At 53.6% G+C, this 27,958-nt stretch overlaps 1 protein-coding gene across 4 annotated transcripts in view; it reads right to left on the bottom strand.

The window, feature by feature from the left end:
- The window catches only part of GRID1 (glutamate ionotropic receptor delta type subunit 1), a 661,002-nt gene that overhangs the window by 395,372 nt on the left and 237,672 nt on the right, over positions 1-27,958 (bottom strand). The window lies entirely within an intron of this gene.

Raw genomic sequence — 27,958 nt, 5'->3', positions numbered from 1 at the left:
CCTGCAGAGCCCCCGACACTGGTTGTCTCTGTCCTCGCCAACAACCACGGACTGTTCTGCCCACAAGGGCTTCTGTAGCTTTGTGTGCATTAAAGGCACAGTCTTCCTCAACCATTTAATGCGGCACCTTCTCTCCTTCAAATCCTCCATTTCCCCAGAGCCACACATCAAGTTATACAATTACAGCTCATGGTATGGTAAAGGGAAGCTTACGACTTTAATTATTAAAGAACATCCTGGTGTAATTAAAAGACAGCAATGAGATAAAAGGCAAATAAAAAGAAAAAAGAGCGATCACAACTGTTAATTCAGAACTAAATAAACACCCTCCCGGTGGTTCCTCGGTGCTTCCATAGGGCCAGGCACACTGTCAGGCCTGCGATTTGAGCGGGGAAGCGGCCTGTGCTCCGCCAGCAGGGTGGGGGTGGGGGGCAACTGCTCACCAGAGGGGCATTCACACCTACGGGCAGGCCCAGGCCGGGGCAGCCTCTGCTCTGGGAAGTGGAATAGGCATCCTTTCCCTGTTCCCAATGAATACAACTTAAACCCCAAACATTACAGAGAAAACAAGGCAAAGCCAGAGGCCAAGAAAGTCCGGGAGTGGGGCCCGAGCAGCCTGCCGAGGCCCTGGCTCTCTCGTACATTCCAGCCTTGGAGCTGGCGGGGCCACAGCCCGAAAACACCAGCCCAACCCACCACAGGCGGGATGAACGTGAAAGAGCCTGTTCTCCTACCACAGGCGGGGAGGGGCCACCCCGCCCACAGGTGCGGTAGAGCAGAGGCAGGGCCACCTTCAACAGGGAGGGTGCCGCACCGCCGTGTGGCCCAGGACCCCCAGGCCTGCCCGCAGTCACATCCTGACACCACCTCCATGCCAACAGAGGCCACGAGGAGAATGTGGACGTCTCTTATTGGTAGTCACCAGACAGCAGCCCGCGCCCTCCCCCTCCCCCCCGCCAAGTGGAGTCAGAAGAAACAGCAAAAACAGAAGGTTTAGGTAAAACCCAGAGCTCTTCACCAAGTGCCTGAAAATGCCCGGCTCCGAGTGGGACCACTGTTCTACCCAGAACCGAAAGCACTGGAACCGGATGGAAAGCCCCAGCCACAGACCCCACGCTGGGATGAAGCGGTCTGAGCACTCGGCAAGGACATTCCAGCAGCCACATCTCAAACACATTTCAACCGGCAACTGTGAATATGCTTGAAACAAATGAAAAAACAGCAAGTCTCAGAAAGAAATGAAGCTATAAAGAAACACCAATGGAAAGTTTGGAACAGAAAGATACAGTACCACCAGCATAAAGTTAAAAAGCTCTGCAGAGTCCCAACAACGGAATGGAGGGAAGAGAGGAAATCAGTGACCAGAGGCGGTCTGAACAGCAAGGGCACCAGGCTGGAGAACATGACCGTCCCGGGGATTGCGGGCTGTTGAGGAAAGAGAAAGACTAACATTTGTGTCATCAGTCGTGGAAGGAGAGGAGAAAGAGGGTGGGGCTAAAAGTACTTGAAAAAAACCCACATCTCAAACGGGACAGAAGACATAAATCTATAGATTTCAGAAGCTTAGTGAGCCCCAAATAGGAAAAGCCCCTCAAAATCAATATCAAGATACATTATAGTGGAACTGAAGAAAACTAAAGACAAAGAAAATGTACAGGGATGGTAATTTGAGTATCAGTAGATTTCTCCTCAGAGCCATGGGGGCCATGGAGGCGGCCCCCTTCCAGCGCTGGTGGAAGGCCCGCATGGGACCCACCGCGGCAGCGTCCCACAGAAATGAGGGCAAGCGGAGGCGTTTGCATGAAGAGCCTCCAGGAGGCGTGGCCAAGGGTCAAAGGCAGCTCTGTGGGCAGAAGGAAGTGGGATAAGAAGGTAGTTTAGGGTATCACAGAAGAGGAAAGACTAGAGCAAGAAAACTAGGCGATGAACCTCTATAGATTAAGCAAAATCAAATCCTAAAAAATGTTCAAGTAATGTAGAGGAAGGCAGGAAAAAGAAAACAGAGGAACAAGAAACAGAAAAATCAACAGAAAACAATAAATAAATGGTAGACTAAGGCTCTATCAGATTAATAATTACATTAATATAAATGGTCTAAATACAACAACTTAGAGATCAGTACAGCAGATTGAAAGCCATTAGCAATATATACTGTCCATAACATCATTCCTACATAACAATATAAAGGTTAGAAGTAAAGGAATGAAAAGCTATGTCACGCACACATTAATCAGAAGAAAGCAAGGGTGCTGGCTTCAGAGCAAGACAGTTTCAGCCAGCGGCACACAGCAACGGAGGGTCAGTCCAGGAAGACACGACATCCTTCCCGCGTAGGCGCCACACGAGAGAGGGCAAAACGTAAAGAAACACTGATAGAAGCGACAGGATACGTTTTCAAATCCACAGTTATAGTTGGAGACTTCAACATATCTTTCCCAACAACCGATAAAATAATGAGACAGCAAGTCAGCAAAGGGCCTACACAGTGCCATCAACCCGCCACGCCCAGGCGTTTCCATAGCACCCAATCAGCAGCAGCTGCACATTTCCAGGGCCAGAGGACACACACCAAGAGAGGCCATAGCTTGAGCCATACAACATATGTCAACTAATTTAAAAGAATTGAAATCTTGCAGAGTGAACGCTCTGATCACAGTATAATCAGACTAGACATTAATAACAGAAAAAGAACAGTCAAACCTCTGAACACTTGGAAACCATGCAACACACTACGAAGTGGCTCCCGAGTAAAGGAGAGGTGGGAGTGAAAATACAACATGTCAGAACTCGTGGGACATGGCTGAGCAGTAATGAGAGGAAAAGTTATAATCTAAAAGCCACATTAAAAAAGAGGAAAAGTCTCGATCAGTAAACTAAGCTCCCACCAAAATAATCTAGAAAAACAAGAGGAAAATAAACCCGAAACAAGGAGAGTAAAACTCAAAATCAATGAAAACAAACAGAATAAGCAGAGAAAGTAGAAAAGATAACTAAAAAAAGAATTAGTTCCTAGAAAAGATCAATAGAATCGACAAACCTCTAGTAAGACCAACAGAAAAAGAGAAGACACAAATACCAGTATCAGTAATGAAACAGGGCTCTCACTCCAAGCCTGGGGGCGTCAGAAGGGAAGAGGATACGGTGGACAGCTCTACTTACATAAATTTGACAACTGAGGTGAAACAGACAAGTTCCTCAAAAAACACAAACCGCACAATTCACTGACATGAATAGATAATCTAAATAGCCCTATAACTATTAAGAAAATTGAATTCATAAGTTTAAAACACCCCAAAAAGAATTCGCCAGACCCAGATGGTTTCACTGAAAAATTCTATCAAGTGCTTAAAAATGAAATAATGCCAATTCTACACAATCTCTTCCAAAATTAGAAGAGGAGAAAATACTCCCCATTCTCTTTATGATGCTAGTATTATCCTAACCCTAACTAGACAGAGCACAAAAGAAGAAAACATAAATCCTCAGCACACTCTTAGTAAATGGAACCCCATCATACATAAAAAGGACTCTACGACATGAAGAAGTGGACTCATTCCAGGGAGAAGTATGTTCTACTCTTTGAAAGTCAATCCGTGCAATAATCTACCATGTGAACAGGTTAAAGAGAAAACTCGCACGATCACACCCATCGGTGCAAGGGCGTTCCACACATGTCGATGTCCACGCATGATAAAAACTCTCAGGAAAAGGACGAGGGGAGGACTTCCTCAACTTGACAAAGAGCATCTACCAAAAACCTACTGGGGACATCATATTTAATGGTGAAAAGGGCCAAATGCTTTCCTCTTTCATTTGTTCCTTATATGATGGGGAACAAAGTAAGAATATCTGTTCTCAAAAACTAGAAATACAAGGCCTACAATTGGAAGGGAAGAAATAAAACTGGTTCTATTTGCAGTTGACATATGTAAAAAAAAAAAATCACAAGGAATCTACAAAAAACAGTTAGAAATCATAAGTTATAATCTAAAAGCACACATTATTATTATCAGCAAGGCCACATAAGAAATACATAGAGAAGTCAATTATTTTTAAATACTAGCAATGAACATACAGACACTGAAATTAAAAATATACCACTTACAACTGCAAAACAAATATCTAAATATAAATCTAAAAATAGCATGGACAGCTTGGACAGGACTTGTTTGCTAAAAACTACAAAATGCTGATGATTAACCCTGAAGGAGAGAGATCTAAATAAATGGAGAGACGTGTCGTGCTTACAGATTGGAAGAATCAGCATAGTACAGCTATCAATTCTACCCAAACTGATTTATAAGTTTAAATAATTTCTAGCAAAATCCAAACAAGATTTTCTATATATATAGACAAATTTAATCTAAAATTTATTTGGAAAGGCAAAAAAACTAGAATAGTTAAAACAATTTTGAAGAAAAAAAAATACCGGAGATAATCAATCTGCTCAGTTTTAGGACATTATGTAGCTACAGTATCAAGACCATGGTGTTGATGGGGGAGAAACACACAGATCAATGAAAAAGATAGAGAACCCAGAAACAGACCCACACACATATGCCAATGGGTCCTTAGCAAAAGGGCACAGCACCTCATGAGGAAGAGCAGCCTTTTAGCCAACGGTGCTGGAGCAGCTGGGCCTCCGAGGGCAGACAATGACTGCATCAGTAACCTCAAACCACGTCTCACACCGCATACAAACATTAACTCCAAGCGGATCACAGACTTCAATGTAACACCTAAAACTATAAAGCTTTTAGGGGGGGAAATGGGAGAAAATCTTCAGGATGTAGGCCTAGGCACCAAAAGCGTGATCCACAAAATTAAAAGTTGATAAACTGGACTTCATCAAAATGAAGAACTTCCTCTCTAAAGATCCAGGGATTTCACAAACTACAAGAGGATAAAAAGGCAACCAGCTACTGACGTGGAGAAAATTTTTTCAAAACACGTATCTACCTAGACTATTAAAAACTAGCAAAACTCAACAATAAAATAATAGTAATAATTCAATCAGAAGATGGGCAAAAGGCTTGAAGAGAAATTTCACTGCAGAAGATATACAGGTGACAAATAGGCATGTGAGAAGGTACTCAACATCGTCAGACACTGGGGAGAGGCAAATTGAAGCCTCAATGACCTACACCACACACCTGTGCGAATGGCTAAACTAAAACAGGGACAATGTCAAGTGCTCATGATGGGGAACAGAAGTCAGATCATGCATGTGTTGCTGGTGGTAATATAAACTGGAACAGCCACTCTGGAAAACAGTTTGGCAGTTTCTAAAAAAAAAAAATGCAACTATTGACCATCTGGCCCAGCAGTCGCACTCCCGAGCCTTTCCCCGGGGAAGTGGCAGCATGGTCACACAGAAACCTGCCCGTGGTCATCCACCGAGCACTGCTGTAATAGCCAAAGCCTGGGCGAGCACAGAGCCTGGGCCAAGTGACCAGCCAAACGGGGTCAGCAGACACGAGGCACTGCTCAGCAGGATAGAGTAATGAGCTAAGGACACAGCCGGCAGCCTGGAAGGACCTCCACAGAATTATGCTCCATGGGAAACAGTTAATTCCATAGGCTGCCTGCTATGTAACTCCATTTACATAACATTCTTGAAACAATGAAATTACAGAAATGGAGAACAAATTAGTGGCTGCCAGGGGTCAAGGAGGGCTGTAGGCAAAAGGGAGCTGGGTGTGGCTATAAAGGCCCCAGGAGGGACCCTAGCAGGGATGGGGATATTCTGGGTCTGCACTGGTGTGACACTGCTAGGGTTTTGCAAGATGTTACCATTGGGGGACACTGGTAAAGGTGCACTGAATCTCTCTGTATTATCTTACAACTTCATTCGAATCTACAATCATGTCAAAAGAAAAGTTTAATTTAAAAAAAGTTGAGGGCAGAGAAAACGCCAGGATGCCAACCAACATTTCTGAAGGCTACCTGCATGGACCTCAGAAGCTGCAGAAGCAAACAGCCAGTTCCTGAGCCAAGGTTCATGCACGGGGGAAGGAGGGACGAAAGGGCTGGATGTCCCCCAGAACACCACTTCTCAAGGCGTCTGGATGGCAAAGGAGATGCCCCATGGCGTCCCACTGTGGCCACTGCTCCTTGCTGCCATCACAGCACCATGCCTCAGGAGGAGGTGGGGGGCGTGAGGCTGAGGCCAGGAGAGGTAGATGATGGCAGAATCACCCAGCTCGATGGGCCAAGCTCTAGCTCAGGAATACACTGGCAGGATAAGGACTGCGAGGCGGGTCACTCTGCGAGACACTGGCCAGCCCAGCCACAGGCCCTGCGCTTGCCAAGGTGCATTCTGGGGAATGCAAGGTTTACGGGTACTCTGGGGAAAAGGATCCAGCAGCAAATTTGTTTGGGAACCTTTGTATTTTGCGTGCTCTTCTTGGCAGTTCACAGTGCACATCAGCCTGTTAAAGGCACTGCAAAGTCCTACCGTCAACACTAATGAACTTTGTTCACGCCAGCATTTAGCCATTTGAAGACTCCTTTGCCATGCAACTTTCTTTTTGATTATGAGAAACACTTTGAAAAGTGATGTTCCACTCCTTCCACTGGATCCCAGAGGTGAAAAAGAATGGTCTCCGGCCTCCGCTTGCTGACAGCAGCACCCACCATGCAGCCCTCGGCCAGTGCAGTACCGTGGGCCTATCAGACGGCTGGCAAAGGCTCTGCAGAGAAACAGCCGTGCGCCTGCATTCAGCTGGGCTGCAAAAGCGGGGCCTGGGGCCAAAGCCCTGGATGAAAGATTAAAAATTATTAATTTTATCATGTCACAGCCCTTGAATGCTCTCATATGCTGTGTGACAACCTAAGCATGATTACTAGGAAATGCTCTATTTGCTCGGTGAACAAGCTAATAAGGCCGCTTCCCACAGTCCGCATGAGGACTCAATAGTAATTACAACAATGACAATATCAGCCTTTACTGATCTCTTGCTATGGCCAGGGACTTGCGTGGCAGTCTCCACCACTCCAAGAGCAGACAGTCCCAGGCCAGAGGAGGAAGCAGCTGCCGGAGACAGTAGGGAACCTGGGCACGGGAACAGGCTCAGCTGGATCTACACCAGATTCATCTGACGCCGATGTCTGTGCTCACACAGGGCACACATGAAGCACCTGTCAACCGGGGTGCTCAGCAAAGCCTCTGTCCCTCCTCACCTCTGACTGGCCAAAGGCCTGCGGAGAAGGCAGTCATGGGTGTCCGCATGCTCCTGGGGCGCCCTGCTCGCCTCCCCACACGAGGGCGCTCATTAGCTAACGGTGAGGCAGCCCAGCCCAGCTCTGCACAGCTTCCCAGGGCTGCCAGACCCATCCTCCTTTGTCCCATCAAAGCAGTTGTCTTGATTCTCCAGACACCACAGTGCCAGTTCGGGCTAATAAACATTCAGTAGACGTCTCTTTGTGGGAAGCATGTCTTAATCAGTTCGGGCTGCTATAACAAAATAACTCCAACGGGGTGGCCTGAACAACGCCTACACATTTATTGCTCACAGTCCTGGCGGCTGGGAAGCGGGATCAAGGCGCCAGCAGGTGTGGTCCCCGAGAGCGGTTCCTGGCTTGAAGAGGCTGCCTTTCTGCGGCCCCTTCCCCTGGGAGAGAGGGAGCAACGGTCTCTCCTCTTCTTACAGGAACACTGATCCCATCAGGGGCTCCACCCTCATGGCTCATCTCAACCTAATTACCTTCCAAAGGCCCCCCTCCAAACACCATCCTCTTCGGGTTAAGATTCCAACTATGAGTTGGGGGGCAGGGAAGAGGGAGGGGGACACACATTCAGTTCATAAGGCTGTTTCTGAAGGTCACATTCTCAGAAGTAGAATCGACAGAGAGGAGAATTTTAAATTATAGTACATATTACTAAACTGCCATCCAACATATTTATACCAATTTACACCCCAATCTACAATGTGTGAGAGGGAACATTTTTCTACAACTTCTATATAACTGAAAAAATAAAAATGTCCAAGGCATGTTGCTAAATGGGGGGAAAATTGCATATTTTGACCCAACCTTTAAAAAAAGAATAAAGTGTAGTTGCATGACACTGTATATATTGGGAAAAGAAGGCAGATACATTCTAAACTCTTGAGGTGATGTGAACCCTAAGGGAGGGTGAAGAAGATACCTTCTAAGAAGGGTTCCTGGTGACTAACTGAGCTCAAATTAAAGAAAAAAACGGGGGGGGGGGAGCAAGAAGAGGAGCCTAGCAGACATTTCTGCATAGGACCTCGCCCACAAACACGACTTCACACTGAAGCCTGCACTGAACTGCCTGCAATGTTTCTGCCATCTGAGCAGCCCTTATAAAGATTTCTTAGAATCCTAGTTTAACCAATAGGAGTGAGGCTTTCCCCATCCAATCAGAGCTGTGAATTTCTGACCAATTAGAGAAGCTCTATTCTGACCAATCAGAACAATGCCTTTGGATCAATCAACCAGTGAGGATTCAGAGTTCTCATGTGCATGAGGTTGGACCCATCAGGGACCAGGGGTGGGGACTCCTGTCCATATAAGCCAGCTCCTCTCTGGTTCAGGAGCCCCTTTCCCTTCCAGGGGAGAGTGAAGGTTGTTGAGCAGAGCAAAAAGAAGCAAGCCGGCCATGCAGAGCAGAGCGGCCCTCAACAGCTCCTTCTCCACTGCATTCCAGATCCGGCATCTTGTTGGCCTTCCCAGCAGCCAGCTATGGACAGTGAGTACCTCCCAAGGGTGGGAGACAGTGCTTTTCCCTTCCGACCGTGCAGGGATGGATCACGACTGAAGTGCAGGTACCTGCCTCTTCAATGTGTGAGCAGAACAAACAGATTCAAGTTACATGCAAAGAGAAAGAGAAAGTGATCAACTAAATGTAAAATAAAACCAACAAATTCCAGATGTGAAGAAAATGTGATCAAGTGGTTATTTTCCAGCAGGACTCATCAGAAAGCAGCTCCTTGTTTTCCGCAAAATAAATTTAAACAATAATACCAAATAAAAGGCAGCTTCCTGACCCAGTTTGCTGACCATGTACCTCTACCCCAGCGGCTCCCAGGTCTCCACTTACAGCCCCAAGTCAAAGATAGGAGCTTATGCATACACTAAATGCTGAGTTCAAATCTGCCATATTCGTTCCACCTAATGCAACCATGAGTCACATCTTTGTTTAATTCCTTCTAGGTTTGGTTCTATGCAAAGATCCCCAGGGTATGTACCATTTGTGCTTGCTCTCCCTCACAGCCTGTGTTCATCTCATGCCATGTGACAGATGTTTGTGGGGAGGTGGCAGCTGAGAGACCCCAGCTCCCTAGCCTTTCCCATGGCCTTGGCTCATTAGATTATCACCAGGGTTTTAACTGCGTCGTGCAGAAAGTTTCTGTGTAGTTAGGATAACCCCTGAGGAGAGATTCCTAAAAATGAATCAGCAAGTCAGAGGGTGTAAACACTTGCATGGTTCCAGACACTCATTACGGAGTGATCTTCCAGAAAGCCCGCCCCCCCGCCCATCCCCCGGCCCAGGACAGCGAGGCGCGTGCCATATCACAGGAGCGAGTACACTTTACCCAAGTGGCAAAAATGGCGCCTCTCTGCTTTGATTGCGACCGCGTGTTAGTGGCCTCCATATGCTTAACAGCTGCACTCCTGTGGTTTGCTGGGCCGTGCTCTCTGCACATTTCCCTGATGAGAGTGACCGTGCCTAGGGCACGCAGTCGGCCTTGGTCAGGCTTCTGCAGCGACATCCTTTGCTGCTGCCATTGCTGCCACTGAAATAGTCATAGTTATGAAATGTCAGATCTATGCTCAACACAAAACACTCAGGTTCACAACAGTCCTATTTGTGAGACTAATGGGGTTTGTAATCTCCATTTTATACATCAGAAAGCAGAAGTTCAATGAATAACTGGTTTTTTGGGGAGTCGCGGGACCACTGACGAGCAGGGCTGGAGCAGAATGCGCCCTTCAGTTTCAGGAGGCAAGGCAGTGCAGTGGTTAGAGTCCAGGTCTGCAAACCAGCTCTGCCCTGGCCACTTGGACCACCTTGAACTGGTGACAGCAGGGAGAACAGCAGCACTGCACCCGGGCAGGTGGAGGGTCGGACGAGGTCGTGGGCGCAGGCAGCCGCGCACAGTGCCTGCACACCAGCCTGGTCTTTGTACACATCGCTCCTTTCCCAAACAGCCGTTCATGCCCTTGGGGTCATTCTGCTGGGCCCTGGGAACACATGATGAGCAGGGTTTGTCTTGTGTCAGGGAAACAGACACACTGCTAACTGCCAGTGCTCCGGGCAGGGCCTCACAAAAGCCCAGGCGGGCAGTGGGTGGCATGACCCCGGCCCGTGTCCCTTCACCAGGCAGAGTCCCTCACTGCAGGTCAAATTCATCCTCCTGAAGTTTCACACTGGAGCAGTCTGACTCCTCCAGCCCAGTATTGTCCATGAGGGGCCAGGAGACCCATTGGGGTGACTCCCACACATTCCCACATCCACCCGCCAAGGCTCCCTCCCTGCCTGCCCCCAGCAGCAGGGCCGACGCACTCCTGAACACGGGTGTCTGTGACCTTCCTGCCCAGAGGCCTGGCCGTGATCCCTAGGGTCTGACCACCTCCAAGTTTGCAGAGAGCTGCCCCTCGGGTCTCAGGGCACAGGGCAGCCACCAGTATTCCCAGGGCCACCACTGATGTCACATGCACCTGCTCCCAGGGCGCTGCCAGGGTGTCTGGGCCAGCCTTCTGTACCTGAGGGAACAGTGCTGAGTGCGTCGCTTACTCTGATACCACGGTGACTCTGGTGCAGGGAACGGCCACCACCTGGGAGTCAAAGGGAAACACAGAGGTAGTGTGACCTTGGGAAAGGCATGACCTCCTGGTGAAAAGAGCGTGGCCCACCAAACAACCCCAACAGCGGGCAGCCTGTCAGTGCCCAGGCACCTGGCCCACCAGACAACCTCAACAGTGGGCAGCCTATTGGTGCCCTGGCGCCTGGCCCACCAGACAACCCCAACAGCTGGCAGCCTGTCGGTGCCCCAGCGCCTGTTCTCTGCAACCAAATTAAAGCAGACCTTGCTTCACAGGAGCATCACACAAGTGACTGCGATCGTGAACGTGACTGAGGCTGCCCATCCCAACAGCACTCAGGCCATGGACCTGTAGAACCGCCAAGCACGGAGCACTTCCTGTGCGGACAACACTGTGAGCATGTCTGATACATCATCTCATAATTTATCAGAATGACCCGTTAATTCCCTTTGCCAACACTTACTGAGCATTTTTCTAGATGCTGGAGAGAGGCATGAACTCAGCAGACAAATGCTCATGCTCTGGTGAAGCTTACATTCCAGCGAGAAAAACAGAAAATAAACAAAATAAGTAAACAAAATGTACACTGACTCACACCAGCAAGAGGGTTGAGAAAAACAAGGAACTGAATGAGGGACAGCGAATGTCAACTGCACGTGCGTGTTAGTAGGGAGGCCAAGGAAGGCCTCCCCAGGAAGGCGACAGTGGCAGTTTTGATTATTGGTAACGCTCACTCCTCAACCCCTTGGGGCCGACCTGCACCAATCCCCTTGCTGTGGCAGGGGCGGTTACCAGATATCACACCAACAAAAGCCTGGCGCATGCCAGTGCAGGCTCCTCCTTCCTGTGCTCTGCCGTGACCACGGGACCATGGCGCATGCCAGTGCAGGCACCTCCTTCCTGTGCCCTGCCGTGACCACAGGAGAGTCCCTGGCAGCTGCTGCTCCGCCAGCTTGGCCCAGCGTGATGCCAGGGCACAGGTCTGTTGGTGGAAGAAGAACCAGCCCCAGCCTGGAGGAGCCCAGCAGCCTTCAGGGGAGCAGGGAGGCTGGGGGCCAGGGAGACGGGGTGTCTGTTACACAGCATCATGTGGTCATCAGACGTGGGGCTTTGGGGTAAAGACCTTAAGGAGGCCTGGCCAGGGGCTCAGTTGTTTGGAGCGTCATCCCATACACCAAGAAAGGTTGGGGTTTGATTCCCAGTCTGGGCACATACCTAGGTTTCGGATTCCTAGGTCCTAGGGAGCATGGCTCATACCCATCTGCCTGGACCTCCAAGGGTGCAGGTCTCCACTACAAAGACGGCCGGACAGGGGCATGCCTACCGTGCTCAGTGGGCCCCAGGCCCAGCCAAGGGCACAGACAAGCAAAACGGGGGGAGAGGGGGGTGCGCACTCCTTGTGCCCAGAAAACAGTTCATGCCACACATCAGAGGCAACCTCCGCGAACTGAGTGCCTGGAGCCACCCATGTCTTCTTGGGTGGAGCAGTGTGCTCTCCGCCCTCGCCCTGGGGACCGCAGGCTCTGCCCAGGCCCCACGCACACCTGCACCCGGTGCACACCGCACTCTGTTCTGTGGAAACGCAGCCCAACACCTCGCTCCCAGGTGCTCCAAGCTCCAGGCAGCGCGCAGGGTCCTCCCTGCAGCCGGAGGTCAGGGCCGGTGCCAGGCACAGACAGGGCACGGCTACAGGCTGTGCCAGGCCACCAGGAGGGCAAAGCAGCGAGAGCTGGAAAGCAAGCAGGGCCCGCAGCAGGGGTCGGGGCTGCAACTGGTCCAGGCCCCACCGCCGCCCTTGCTGTGAGATGAACGCACCAGACGGGTCGCTCTCCCTCTGACCTCATGACTTATTCAGGGAGTTGCACCCCAAGCTGTTTCGTCACAGGTGACAGTGCTCCGAGCTCCCGGGAGGTTCAGCATGTCCCTGAGCTGAGGAGCATTTCAGTTTCACGGCTGTGTTTACGGCGTAACCCCACCCGGGGGCAAGAAGCCGAATGGCGTGGCACTGGGCAGCATGAATAGCCCGCGAAGACAGTGCGGAAGGGCAGGACAGTCCCATCGTCCAGTGGGAAAACTGGGGCACACCCCAGCGCTGCGGTCACTGGGTGTCGGTTGGTCACACGCGTGGCTGCGGCCGCAGAGCCGTCTGTCCGCCTGCACCTCGCTGTCCCCCACGAACATGCCAGCCTTGCTCACTGCTCTCCCCACTGCACCTCTCCCTGGACACTCAGCCCGAGACAGCCTTTCCAAGTTGCGCATCTAGGTTGCAAGGAGAACATTTTCTCCAGCTGCCCCTCCCCAGTGGTGTCCTGAGCACCCAAGGCCTCTGCCCCGCCAGCGGGCACCTAGTAAGACCCTTCTGTGTGCCAGACACTGAGCTGCTCGGGCACCCCGGCCGATGGGTCAGATGACTCCGTGATGTCACAGTGAGCTCCTCTCTCCAATGAAGAGGCGGGGGCGTCGAGCTCTCCTCTGACCACCTAGGCTCAGCAGGGCAGCAGGAAAGGAGCCCGCGTGATGGGCTGAGATGCAGGCCTGACGGTGTGCAGAGGACACGGGAGCGGACCACCACAGCGAGAGGGAACCTGATGAGGAGATTCTGGAAGGAGTTTCCCCACTTGTGAAAGGAGGGGGGCAATTCCGCAGGACAGGCCCAGAGAAAGGAGGCTGGCCCGGTACAGGCACAGCAGGAGCACTGAGGCAGGGCATCCGGATGTCCCTCCCAGACACACGGTGTTGTGAGCATGCCCGCGCAGGCAGCACCAGACATTCCCTGGGGCTAACTGGTCGGCAGGCAGCCTCCTGCTCCAGGCAGCCAATCCCGAGCTTCAGGGCATCTCCATGAGCTTCCGGGCCCTGGACACTCATCCACTTAGTGCATGCCACGCAGCGCCTCCCTCCCTACTGCTGCTGCTCTGGGGGGAACCCAGGTTAGGCTGGAGCCCCACAACCCTGCCCCCCACAAACAGTCATTCTGCTTGAGCCCTTCCACCACCGGAAGGTGTCCCTTGAAGCTGTGCAGTTAGCCTGCCAGGCAGCCCTGAGCCAGCCCCAGCCCAAACCCTGGCCAGGCTACCTCAATGCTTTGCATGTCCGTGTCCCCAAATAAAAAGGGATGGTTTTTATATAAGAAACGCACATTCTGGAACTGAGGGGATTTAATGACACAAAACACAGAAGTGCTCAGAACGTGCCCGTCCGTGTTAAGCGTCAACGAGCAGCACTGTTATTCCAGTTATCACTGACTCCTCACCAAACTGCCCTGTTCTCCTCAGGCCTGGAGACACTCATGCACACACACGTATGCATGCATGTGTGCAAGGCACATACGTGTGTGTGTGCATATGTGTTTGTGTGCATACATGTGTGCACCCATGTATGTGTATGCACACATACATACACATGTGCACTTGCACAGATGCTATTCCAGGACCCAGCCTCATTTCCACTGAGGACGTGGAGCAGCGCCAGCCCTCACCACCCCCACCTGCATCACCTCCTCTTTTCTCCATGGTGGCTTACAGGCCACCGTGTTTGCCTCACTTCTACGCTTCCTGATTCCCCGACCTTGGACTTGCCCCTTCCGTGTCTAACGGGGAGGTCTCTGGTCGCCTCCAGATTCTGCCAGCACCTTCCGGGGGCGGGCCCTCCTCAGAAGCCGCCAGTGCCTGGGAGCTGGCAGTGTGAGCACCTGGTGTCTGTGTTGTTCCAGGGCAGCCCTACCCTGTTGGCTTTCATCAGTTCCAGCCGGGCCCTGCCCTCCCTCCCCACCATCATCCGAGTCTCCCCTCTGCCAGCCCTGAATGCCCCTGCCCTAAAGAACCCAAACACTCATTCCCGTCCCCTGCTGTCCTTCTCTCCTGCTTTTCCCCTGACGCTCTTCTTTGCCAACATGCCTCCAGCCACAGTTAGAGACTGAATGTATTTCCAACGTGAATTTCTCTTCCTGTTTACCTTGCTTCAAGGTGGTTTCCCTTTGTGAGCCAAAACCACCATCACCAGCCAAAGCGAGGAAGCCACTCCCACGCCATGATGTCCAGCAGGTGAGGAAGGACTGGGCGCACCTGCTCCGCGGGCCCCCAGCTGCCCTCAGGAGATCCCAGGGGCACAAGCAGCTGAAAGACTGCAGCTGGCACGGCTTTGCCCAGTCACTGGAGTCTTTTAGGGCCCTGAGTCTCTTCCAGCCTGAAGGACACCTGTCTGTCTCCTTCCCCTGGTCTACGTGTGTGTCCTACAAATCAGCCGGGCAGTTCTCACCCCATGTGACAGGCGGAGGAGAGGGAACCTGGAGAGATAAAAGGGCTTGCCCAGGACACTCAGCTTCTCTGTCCTCCACTGTCTGCATTTGGTGAGCGCGTTCACAGGACAGAGAGTGGGCCTGGGGTGCAGAGCTGCAGTTCTGCACTGGTCCACCAGTCTTGCCATTTAAGGTAAAAACATGCACACTGAGGGGAAGAAGCACTGCCTTCAGCTCAGGAAGGGACCATCTTTTGGGAAGAAAATGAAAACTTCTGGAGAACCTTCCATGCTCGGGGCATGTTATAGACATTGTCTCATCAAATTCTCCCAGGAAGCCTGTGAGGCGCCGTGTGCTGGTGCTGCCTGCTGGATGAGGAAATGAACCATCATAAAGGCGTGGTCCTTGCCCGGAGCCCACAGCTCAGCCAAGGCTGAGGCAGATGCTCAACCTGAGCTGCACTAAATGCCTCAGATGACAACCCCAGAGCCATCCCTGTCAGCCCAGGTGAGGAGAGAGCACAGGCCAGGCCAACAGGAAACAGATGGGCTGGCACAGACCCGTGGCTAGGCCTGCAGGATGAGGGCACCACACTCTCCCAGCCTCCTGGAGCCGATCTCATTGGCCAGTCACAGGGATCTGCATCCTCTTCCCAGCTCTCAAGTGAGCATCTGTTTTCCTCGAAGCTGTGCATGTCACATCAAGAATTTCCAATTACCTTCCCCTGGTTTTATTTATCTTCAGTGTACTAGAGGCATAATTAGTCTGAGTTGAAACCTGTATTGTTCCCTTCTCCTCTGCTATGAAATAGGTGTCCAAATGTGCTAACAGACCTCTCTCCAAAAATGACAAACAGCAAGTGAAGGATGAAAGCAGGAATGCAATACAGATTGATGACAACGGTGGCTGAGTCAGAGCGAGGGAGGGACACGGTGGCAGAACCTGCCACAGAGCTCCTACTTCAAATCTCACCTCTGCCCCTCTCCTAACGAGGACACGCCTTTCCCGCAACATGGAAGTGACGCTGGTGAAGAGGAGAGACCAGTTTCCGCTGATACACTTTCTAGGGGCACACCCTGAGAACGAGGCACCTCTGGGGTTGCTGAAGGGAAGGTGCCCAGAGCCCGCCCCCAGGCCTGGCTCTGCAGAGCGGGGCCGGGGCTGCCACATGCAGGCTGCGCATGGCCAGGTTCCCGGATTTGGGGGAAAGGGTTCGCACAAATGTCACGCTAGTAGAAAATACCTAGAAGTTGGGTATTCAAGGGGCCAACACTCAGAGGCTCCCACTGACAGGTCTTATGAGATACTAGACCCTCCGCCTCTGATGTGCCTGGTGCTGGTCACAGAGAACCTGAGGGCCCTGTGCAAACAATGTGTGCGCGGACAGGGTGCCTCCTGCTCCCACGCTTGCCTCCATTCCCACGCTTGCCTCTCATGGCTTGTCCCCATAGACCAGCCCAGAGAGACCCCTAAACGGAACACAGGGTATGTCACGCCCAATACACACTCGGATGACTTCGAGTCGCCTCCTCAAACCCGCCTCCTCACAGGGCTGCAGAGCCGGGCGGCACACCGCACCCCCTCGAGCACCTCCCCACACCGCCCCTCCCCTCCTCACCAATCTCCAGCCACAGGGGCCTTCTCTTTCTGTTCTCTGACCCGCAGGTCTGTATGCCCACCTTGGGACCTTGGCAATGGCAAAGGCCTCCCTTACAAAGCAAAGGCCTCCACAAGTCTGACCACCAATCAGGGCTCAGCTCAAAAGCTGGAGAGCTGGCCACACAGTCAAAAGTCTGAGGACTTATTCTGAGACTCACTGTGGAAGTCCCACCCTGGTACTACATCCTGTTATGGGGTCCTCACGGAACTCTTCACCATTCGATGTTGTCCTGCTTTTTGTCTCTTCCGCGTGCACCAACAGTGTAAGTTCCACATGTATGGAGACCTCGCCTACGCTGTTCCCCACCACAGGCTGTTCCAGCACCCTGCATGGCTGCTGAGTATCTGATACGCAGTAAGCGTTCAGTAAATATTGATAAAGACCAGTGGGTGAGCTGGTGGGGTTTGGCTTACCAAGAGGCCCACAAGGTACACGCGCGCTATCTTCAGATAACTGAGGGGCTGACATGGGGAAAAGAGCAAAATTGTTACGTGGCCTGGAACACTGATCCGGGAGAAGTGGGACAGATTTTGCATAACATTAAGCAGAAGCTTCTCACTGTTGAGCTGCAATGTAGGGAGTGAGGCCCCATCTCTGGAGGTCTGTAAGCAGAGGCCACTGGGGAGCCTATGTTGGCGAAATGAGCATCCTTCTCAGTTCCTGAGTCTACACATCATGGCCAACTTGCATTTGCTTCTTCGGGCTCAGTCTCACTCTCCCGTGCAGACCACAATGCCCGGGCCCAGAACATGGACTCGCTCTCCGGCAGGCCCCGCAGCACCTGCCAGGCCGCGGCATGGGGCGGCACACGGGTCCACCAGACTGAGTATGTGCACTTACTCCCCGCGGGGCTCTCTCCATGGGGCCCATGTGGAGGTGGGCACCTCCTGGCAGGAAGGACTGGCTCATGGCCTGCGCCTTCCCCCAAGGACACAAGCCCAGGAAGTGAACAGGGAAGGAGGGGACAGGAGGCAGTCATGGGCCACCTCCACCCGAACTGGACCTGTGAGGGGGTGATGCAGCTTCCATTCCCCAGGCCAGGAAGCCAGGGTTCAGGGAGGCATGCTGCCTGTCCACACCCTGCAGGGGCCTGGATGGTGCTGGGAGGGGGGCTCAGCCCTGACAGTTCCACGCCCACATTCGTGCCACGTCACCCCACAGGGCAGGCAATGCCTTCCGATTTCAGACCTGCACACTAGACGCATCCTCAGCTCACTCTGCCTTTCCTCTTCCCTGTCCTTAGGGGAATGAGCCTTAGCCCCCTGTGTAAGGGGGGAAGGTGCACACTCTCCTGAGCCCAAGTCTGACCCGCAGACAGCTCCCTGTTTGCATCCAGCCCAGCCCTTTCAGAGAGAAGCTGGTGGAGGAACCATTGCACCCCTCTCCTCCCCCACATGCAGGCACAGAGCTCCCTTGCAGCCCACACCTCCATCCTAGTACAGCCGCCCCCGTGAGGGACCCACATCGCTGCATGGGGGACCCACATCACTGTGTGGGGGACCCACATAGCCGCGTGGCAGGACAAAGGCACCTGAGTCCTCCTCCCTCCCAGCCCTGACAGGGGTCCAACATCAACCCCCGCGCCTTCTCCACTCCCTCAGGCTCCCTGAGCTGGTTCCTGGGCCTGGGGGGGTGGGGGGAGGACGGGAAGGAGGAGAGAGGAAGGGAAGCAGGGGACAAGCCAGGGGGTGGGAGAAGTGGCCTGTGAGAGGCCAGGGGCTACAAATGGACAGGCTGAGGCGTCTGAGAAGGGTGCTATAAGCTACAAACTGGTCCTCTAACCGTCCTCAAAGGGCACCAGGCTCCACAGTCATTGCAAGTCCTAATGGGACCCTGCACGGGGGCAGGGACATGGCACAGCGCTGGCTCCTCCGGTGAAACCCTCCCGCTGGACACACAGAGCAGGCGCCAGAGAGCCGCCCCCTCGCCACTCAGCCCTGCTGCTGCCCCCCAGGGCTGACACAGCGAATGTCTACTTGAACACTAAGCCATGGGAGAACCTGTAGAGGGCTGCCTGGGAAGGCACATGGGCATTTCTTTAAATTGTTGTCAGCTGAGCCCGAGGCGACTGGCAGAGCCGCGTCTCAGTTACGCCCTCCCCAAGAAGGTGGGGGCGTTATCAGTACTGACTTTTTACCTTTGTCCAGGTGCCAGGGAGCAGGCTTTGATATGTAAATCCAGGCAAGCACGCTGATACCTCTCACTGACCGTGTGTTTTAAACAGATGAATGAACAAGAACCCAAATCATCCTCTCGCTCACAAACTCCTAAGCACGTCCTGCCTGTGTGAGAAACAGGGACAGCTAACACTGCGCTGGCACCTCCTTAAGCCCTTCACCTGCATGAAGCTGTTAATCCTGGCGACCGACCATGGCTGAAGTAGCTGCATGGGGAGGTGCGCGTTCCCTGAGCCCCACACAGTCAGGGAAAGAGCCAGAGCTGCAGCCGGGAGGAGGGACCGGCCACCCACTCAGCCTCCTCCAACCCCGCAGAGGCCCGCGCTGCCGGAGGACCGAGCCGCAGCCTGCACCGCCACGCCTCGCAGCTCTGGTCTGAAGGAGCCTCTGGCCGGTGCCCGGGAGGCAAAGCCTGTGCCAGTCTCCCACCAGCTCAGGGATCCAATCAGCCACATGTGCCTGTCACCTTCTGGGCTGTGCTGAACAGGTGCTAACAAACTTTATTTCACAGAAACACCATGAAACAACACGGAAAGGACTGAGCATCGCAGGTGGAGGCTGGGGCACGTTGGCGATGCCTCCTTCGCCAGAATGTCATGCCAACACCCAAAGGCAACAATGCCCACTCTCTGCCCTTCTTCCCAAAAGAACGCTCAGGGGGAGCCCCAGGGGTGAGAAGATGCCCCTCCCAAGCAGGGGGCAGGGGGAGGGCCGGAAACCCCACAGATGCCTTTGCCTTGGAGAGGCTGGGGCTGGAGCCGCCTGACAGAGGACCACACCCCGCTGGGCCTCCAAGGGCTCAAAACGTCGCCCTCGCCTCTACTCCTGGCATCAGCCCTGGGCTGACACCTACAAGTCAACATGCAACAATGCTTGGAGGTTTGACTTGACATGAATGGAGTTCAATTAAATAGCCTTTTCCAGTTTGTGGCGGGAGGAGGGAAGCTGCAGGAAAGACCGAGAGGGGGAGGGGTGCTGAGTCCCACTCACCTAGAGCCCAGAGCGTGCAAGCCCTCCCTCCACCACCTCCTGGACTGTCCCTCAGAGCGAGGCCCGAGGGCAGAGGTGGCCCAAAGAAGAATCCTCAAGGAAACTGAGTCCTCTCCTGCCACCTGCCCACCATCAACCTCACAGGCCACAGCCAGCTCATTTCCCTTCAGAAAGAGAACTGGACTTTCCCAGGCTCTCCCCCCAAACAACTGCAAATCACGTATGTAGTTCCCGCGACCCCTCGCCCCCCGAGGTGGAGTACATCCCCACTCCTTAGTGCACACCCACATAGGGACATCTTCCCAAAGAGCTGCTGAGAACACGCCCCGCCAGTAGGTCACGGTCGCACCAACCGTGCTGATGTGATACGGTAAGGAGGGGCTTTCCCTCTGTGGTCTTCTGCCCCAAAACCAAGCCTCTTGTCTAATCACGAGAAAAACACAAGACAAGTGCCAGTTGAGGGGTGTTCTACAAAGCGCTCCCCAAACTGCCAGTCATCCAATGCCAGGGAAGTCTGAGAAATGGTCACAGCCAGGAGGGGCCTAAGGAGCCAGGTGGCACACGTGATGTGTGCAGGAGGAATCTTGGAGCAGGAGGGGCGGTGGGTAGCTGAGGAAATCTGAATAATGCATGGGCTTTAGGAATTGGTGAGAGCACCAATACTGGTCCATTAATTGTGACAAATGCATACGAATGCAAAACGCACAGGGAAAACTGGATGGAGAACATGAGAATTCTCTGCACCATCTTCAAAGTTTTCCTATAAATCAAAACTATGCTAAAATTACAAGTATAGTTTTAAGATTTGGCGTCTCATCCAAATTCTGTACAATATACTTCCAAAACAGTCCTCCAGTCACCCCTGCCTTTCTCAGGACTCACGTATTGGCACCCCCTTCCTCCCTGGCCCCAGCCCCCCATCCAATTGATCCTGAGACTCCTGGAGCACGGGCGCCCCCGTGCTGTGAGGCTTCTCTGTCCTCAGGACTGAGTCCCGCACCCAGCATGGAACCCAGCGTCCCTCAGGGCCTTGCCTCCTAGTCTTTGTTCACAAGCCTTTTGGTGTTGCCATATTAAAATATCTATTGCTTTTCCCCTAAAACAATTCCTCTAGCTCCCGTGTGGTTCCCTCCTTGCTCCTGCATTGCTGAGCCCTCACCTCGGAGGCCCTCACTCCACGGGGCCCCTGGCTGACTCCTGCTGTCCTTCAAGAATCGGTCACACCTTGCCTCCTACAGAAAGCTGCCTGCGCCACAGGGAGGAGGCACCGGCCTGTAGACACCCCCACCCCCTACTCTCGCATCCACCCTATGCTGCCGATGGTGTGCCCCTTCCCTGAGGAAGACAGGGCTGTCTCACCCACACAGCTCAGTGCCCAGGCTCCCAAACATTCATTAATGGGGAGTCAATCCCCAGGAACACAGGCGGGGAGAAATCACAGCAGCAGCCAGGGCTTTGCTCTGGGGTTTAAATGACAAATTCTACTCTTCAGCACCCCATTCCTCACCAGAGCCCTACATAGCCACAGCCCATTACACGGCAATGTGATGGGTTCCTAGGCTTAATTGTAAGAGGACAATTAATGTCAAGGTATTGCCAGTTTGGACATAAGTATTAAATATCACCCTCAATGTACCTACTCTCTAACTCTTCAATTACAGGGCTTAGGAATGCCGGTTTTGATGAAGGAAGGATGCCAAGAACATCTGGTTTGCCAGCTGCCACTGCCCTCGGGCAGCCTGCCTTCTCCCTGGCAGGCGCCCGGCCTGAGATGGACCCACCCCGACACTCCTGAGGGCAGACTCCCTGGTCTGGCTGAGCCAAGACGCTAGGCAGGTGACTTTCTCTAGGGATCTGTCCTGGGCCCTTGGTCATCCAGAGTCTCCCCTTCCTCAGGACCTCACTTTCTCTCCATAGCAAGAGGTAGGAGCCCTGCCCAGGTAGCTTGGGTGCTCAGAGCATCGTCCTCCACACCACCAGGTTGTGGATTCGATCCCTGGTCGGGCGCCTATGGGAGGTAGCCAATCGATGTTTCTCTCTCACATCGATGTTTCTCTCTCTCTCTCTCTCTTCCTTTCTCTAAACAGATCCTCGGTGAGGACTGAAAAAGAAAAAGGCAAAGAAGTAAGAGCAATGACAAGGAATGGGCCTCAGAAGCTATGGCAAGACACAGGCAGCCAGCCAGGCAGCGAAGGATGCTCAGCTCCCCTGTGGACGGCCCCACCCTGCCACGCCCTCTCCTCCAATCACCCCACAGGCCCAGCTCTGGCTCCATCCTTAGAACAACTGTGATTTCATTTGGTGACATGACAAAAACGTTGCCTCCGGGCAGTCACTAGTAGGCCACTCTCAAATAGTAGGACCATGAATGTCTACACCTCAAAAGCCAAACCCCTGTGCCACCCAGCCCCTCTCCCCGGATCCAGCCCGGACCCCGGAACAGACAACCCCAGCTTCCTGCGGTCTTGCTGCAGCCCTCACACCACAGCGCTGAGCCACCACAGGAGGTCTCACCACCACGAGGCTGCTGGGCTGTAAGGAAGCTCAAACTAGCGCCTTCGGGCGATGGCAGGAGGGCGAGGCCCCAGCGTGGCTGCCCTCGCTCTTCCAGTCCAGCCACTGTGACCAGAATTGCTCCACAGGCTCGAAGCCAAACCACCGCTGATGCAAGGAAAACATGAGATAATAAAATGATTTTTTAATTTTAAGCCGCTAAGTTTTGGAGTAATTTATCCCTTAGCAATAGATAACCAGAACGAAGGCCCAGCATCAGAGCCTCTGCACACACAAACAGCTCTTGGTCCTTCTTCCAGGAGTCAAACTTAACTCCAGCCTCCCAGACAACCCTGGTCCCACGTGGGACAAAGGAGGATGCTGTGTCCCATCCCCAGTGAGCCCTGAACTATTCATTCAGACTCCACAACCACAGGGCCTGGCGCCCAGGAGCCGTTAACCCCACACAGCAAGCAACATCATCACCCTCATCACCACCACCATCATCACCCTCATCACCACCACCCTCATCACCACCATCATCATCACCCTCATCACCACCATCATCATCACCCTCATCACCACCAACATCATCACAGTCAACACTCTCCCTTGATGAGGGCTCAGATGCTCCTTTGAACGAGCAAAAATCTAATATTAGCCCTGGCCTGGGGGCTCAGTTGGTTGGAGTGTCATCCCATACACCCAACGGTTGTGGGTTAGATGCTTGGTCTGGGCGCATATGGGAGGCAACCACTGGATGTTTCTCTCTCTCTCTCTCTCTCTCTCTCTCTCTCTCTCTCTCTCTCTCTCTCTCTCCCCTCCCTCCTCCCTCCCACCCTTCTTCTCTCCCTCCCTCCATCCCTCTCTATTTCTCTTCCTCCTCTCTCTCTCTAAAATCTATAAAACATATCTTCGGATGAGGATTTAAAAAAATGAAACATCAAATACTTGTGGAACAATCACATGTCCCTGCTTGGCTGATGGGTTCAGAACGTGCTCAGTCTGCCCACTGGGCAGTCCTGCTTCTAGGGGACGTCTGCATGGGGCGGGTCAGAGATCCTGGGAGGCTGATGCTGGCACCGTCCACAGACCCAGAAAGGCCATGAGCAAGATGGACACGGCCCATCTCCCTCGGCAAGGTGGCCGCACACACTCGGTCCCATGGGTGGGAGGTACGAGCACAAATATCGTGCTGTGTGGGCCCTGGATGGGGGCAGCAATGGGGTGTGTACAGGACACTGTGGGCACCCAGGACTTGAGGGTGTTGCCAGGGAGAAGGGGCGGAGGGCTGGGAAGACCAGAGCTGGTCGGTGCCCAGAGAGGAAGTCCACAGCGGCTTCCCAGTGTGCAGGGGGTTTGGAGGACGAGAGGCATGTGGAGATGGAAGGAGACAGTGGCCGTGTGGAGTCTTGGGCACAGGCCTGGCAGGGTAGCTCCGTGTCCCTCCCACCTCCACCAGGCCCAAGTGCTGAGCCCAGACCTGCGGAGCACACGCTGAGAACAGCTCTTCCTTGGGATCTCGTCGCTAAGAATTTCTAAAGGGACCAAAAATGAGTTCTCAGACTTGTAGCAGTTGCTAAAGTGCTAAGGCTTTAAAATCCATAAACAGTAGGATATAATTAAATGCAAATGCGGGGCCACATTTAAAAATTAATCTCCTGTAATTAATTAGTAATTTAAAATATTCTGGTAAATGATACTTAAATAGCACAGAATTATCCTAACTCTGAGCCATAAAGTCATCTGCTAAAGTCTTACTGGTGGAGTGAGAAGTATTTGCATATGTCATGTGGGACAACAGAACACTGAGATTACTTAATTCACCTTCGCTACAAATATATTAAAAAGAACAGTTTTTATACTCAAATTGTGGGAAAAGCTCACTCACTGCAGCAAATTCTGAGCAGCAGTGCGTAGAAGCCAGGAGTTAATCCAGCTGTGCTTCTAGAACAGGGTTGATGCCTCTGGCACGCTCCCTGCCTGGGAAGCCGCCTGTGCAAGGGTGGGCAGGGCTGTAGGAAGTAGCCCTTTCCACCTCTGTCCTTCCCATTCACCTACTCTTCCCAGCCTGCTGGCAGGTGACCCCACTCCCAGAGCAATGGGGAGCTGTCCCAGCAACAGGCCATTCCCCTCGTGTTCTCTCTCTACCCTTCTCGCTTGCTACAGGCAGAGCTCACTGCTATCTGTCTAGCTGCAAAGGAAAATGCCACCTGCTGCAACTATCCCTTAAAATAGTTCACTTTTTCTATTCTTTCCAGTGAAACAAAAGAGATGGGGGAGGAGAAGAGAGGAGGAAATAAAGAGGATACAAAAGCAAAGAGGGAGGCGGGGACACAGAAATGATGACCATTGAAAGGACAGAGACCTAAGCCCCACACATGTCCAGAGGAGGCCTTAGGGGGAGAGCCACTGCAAGGATTGCCCAGAAGGACTATGGCCGTGGAGTGTGTGGAACCTCAGTGTTTCCCGCTAGCCCTTGATATGGTTCCCGGTCTGTCTTAGGAACCCAATTCCTATCGATTGGGTGGCTAGGGGGAGAGGGGGTGTGTGAACAAATGGATAGATGGGTGTGTGGGTAGATGGGATGGATGGATGGATGGATGGATGGATGGATGGATGGATGGATGGATAAATGGGTGGATGGTGGAAGGGTGGAAGGGTGGAAGGGTGGATGGGTAGGTGGATGGTGGAAGGATAAATGGGTGGGTGGGTGGGTAGATAGGTGGGTGGGTGTGTGGATGGGTGATGGGTGGATGGAAGCTCCTCCAGGAAGATAAGATGAAGCCCAGAGCTAAAACTGACTGTGAACTGGAGATCTCCCCATCCAACTAGAACTAGAGAGGAATGAACAGAAAGACATGCACAGCCCCCAACAGCCCTGGGGCTGTGGTTATGTCGTGCACTGTAGGCCGTTAACCTCAAAGACCCTGAAAAGGACCCCAACAACAAGCCAGTCCTGAAGTTCCGGTCCCTGCCCTGGACTAGGGAGACCCTTCCTGCTGACATCCCAGCCTCAGCTCTGGCCACTCGCCACCCCCGCCCAGTGCTACAAGCGCACCACACACCCCTCTCTGAACACGGGCTCTCTGACCTCCCACCTCACCCACCTTGACCATGGGGAATGAAGGTTCGTTCCTGCAGACCCAGCCAGTGTCACCTGCCCCAGGAAGCATCACGCACACTCTGGCCGAGCCCTGTCCCTGGCCAGAGGGCACTACTCCCTGCCTTGTGCTTGTGGGGCTGGTGGTCCAGCTGACAGAGCCTGGGAACAGAGCATCAGGGGGTGTTGCTGCCCCTGGAGCCCCCTCAGCAGCCAGCAGCCCAGAGAGGAGCCGGGTGCTCAGGACAAAGGCTCTGCTCCCTCCCCAGTTAGTGGCGCCTGCCTGCAGCCCACTGCCTCCTCAGAGCTCCAGCGCCATGCCCAGAGCAGGGCGCCCTCCCTAGCCCAGCACCTGAGGTCACAAGACCAGACGCTGTCACCCTAAGCGCAGTCCCCCAGGGGAGCCTTCTAGAGTAGCATGCTGATGTGTGGTTGTTAAGACTGTGAGGAGAAGACCTCAGAGAAGGGGGTGTGGACTCAAGACTGAGCAATGGAAGGCAAGGGGATCTGAGGTGGGGCCTGGGAGAGGAGCCCACAAGCATGCCCCAATACCTCCCATCACCACCCTCCAACCCTCCCACTCACCACCAAGTCCAAGCTGCCCAACCGTTGGCCCCCAGTAAGGGTAGCCACCCGCCCCCCGCCCCAATAAAATGGGATTACAGAGAAGCCCGTGGAGAATGGGCCCCGGCCACAACCCCACAATGAGTGGCTATGCCCTGGGTGCCAGGAGAAACAGCAGCACCCACGCAGCACACGGACTGGTGTCCCAGGCGGCCAAGTCGGCGTCTGTCATGCCGAATTTGTCACGAATGACAGTGTAAGTGCCAGCCTTCCCCACCAATCAGGCAAAGCTATCTCCCCCCTCACTCCCATCAACATGCTTCTCGAGGGGTTAGGGGAGCAGGCCACATAGCCATGGGTTTTCCTGTGCCTCCATGCCAGCCCTGAGCGGGCACAGCTGGTACACGTCATCAACAGCGGGGGGTGGTGAGTGCTGCCTGCCCCATAGCAGCGTTTTGAGTTTCATAACATCAGGGCATGTCCTGGCAGTGGGTCAGCCTTATGACGATTGTCTGTCCTTGTCAGTGTAGACACAATGCGTTCAGGAGTGAACGGAGCGTTCTTGCTGGGACGGCGTCCCCGGGTCTCCACAGGGACCCGCTGGGCTAGCTAGCCTCCCAGTCACAGGGGCCAGTCCACCTCCAGGGTCGGGGTTCCCTCCCTCCTGCTCACAGTGGAGGCGTGGACACCCTGGGAACCTCTGCCAGACCCTAGAGCCCTGCTTTCCCCCGCGGAGCCAGCATGGCCATCTCAACCTACTACGGTCCTGGAATCCCTTGTATCCCTGTGGCCATTCTGGCCACAGGACAGCGAGGCCTCTGGAGTGGGTCAGATCTGGACTTGACTCGGTCCAGCACCCTGGTGACAACTTGCATGACCTCACACAAGTCCCTTAACGTCTTCAGGTGTCTCACTTGTAAAGTGGGAAGATTAGAGGGAACCCCAGAAACAATGGCTCCCCATGCCCAGTGGCAGGCTCATGGGACCAGAGACCAAGACTGACCAGGCGGAGCTGAAGGCAGTGGCACCCGGGTGTGGCTCTGCACACAGCCTCCAGCCACAGCCTCAGGAGCACATCACTCTTGCCCAGGTGGCCGCTCCCGGGCCCCCAGCTCTGCGGCCCCAGCAGAGCAAGGCGTGCACACGCGGCCTAGGGAAGGGAAGCAGTGGCTGCAGCCACGCCAAGCACATCTGACACTGCAGGAGTCGCATCAGGAGCCGCTGGGAAATGGCGTGTTTGGGCCGCTCTGGGTTATGTGTGGAATCCTCCAGGGCCTTGAGGTGGGGCGGTTGCCTCCTCCGGGCAGGGCATGATGAAGGCACACAGTGAGAAGAGAATGGACGCCTGGGGAGAAGCCACCACCCACAACTGCCACCTCCTCACGCAAAGGTGAGGCAGATTTCCCACAGCCATGGTGGGGGGAGGCTGGGACCTGCCCCAAATTGCGTCACTCTCAAGCCAGTGTTCTTCCCTGCCAAGCTCAGCAGCAGAGCAGGGACAGGGGGAAAGGCGTGAGGACAGGAGGACAGGGACGGACGAGAAGAGAAGGAGGAGGCTGGCGGCAGAGTTAGCAGACAGGTCACCAGAGCCAACTCCGGTGGGGACTGGATGGGGAAAGCTGCCCTGGGAGCAGACCCTGGGGACATTCTGAGGACGCCCGGACCCATCGGTGCATGCTGCCAACCCTGGACTTCCGGGACTGGCCTGAACCCTACATACAGGAAACAGGTTCTGGTGAAAACGCAGTGCCCACAGGACGTCACAGCGCCTGACCGCCAGCGCCCCGATGGTGAGGGAGAGCGCAGTGCTATGGGCCAGCATGGCCTCCAGGTGTAGATCTCTTCAGCAGGGGTATGCTGGCTCCCGACACGTGGGTAGCATCGGAGGAATCATTAATTAGAGGGAAGCAGAATAAGCAAGCAAATTGCATCCGGTGGAACTA

This window comes from Plecotus auritus (assembly GCF_963455305.1).
Source record: "Plecotus auritus genome assembly, chromosome: 9".
Taxonomy (NCBI): Eukaryota; Metazoa; Chordata; class Mammalia; order Chiroptera; family Vespertilionidae; genus Plecotus; species Plecotus auritus.
This window is presented reverse-complemented; position numbering and strand designations above follow the sequence as displayed.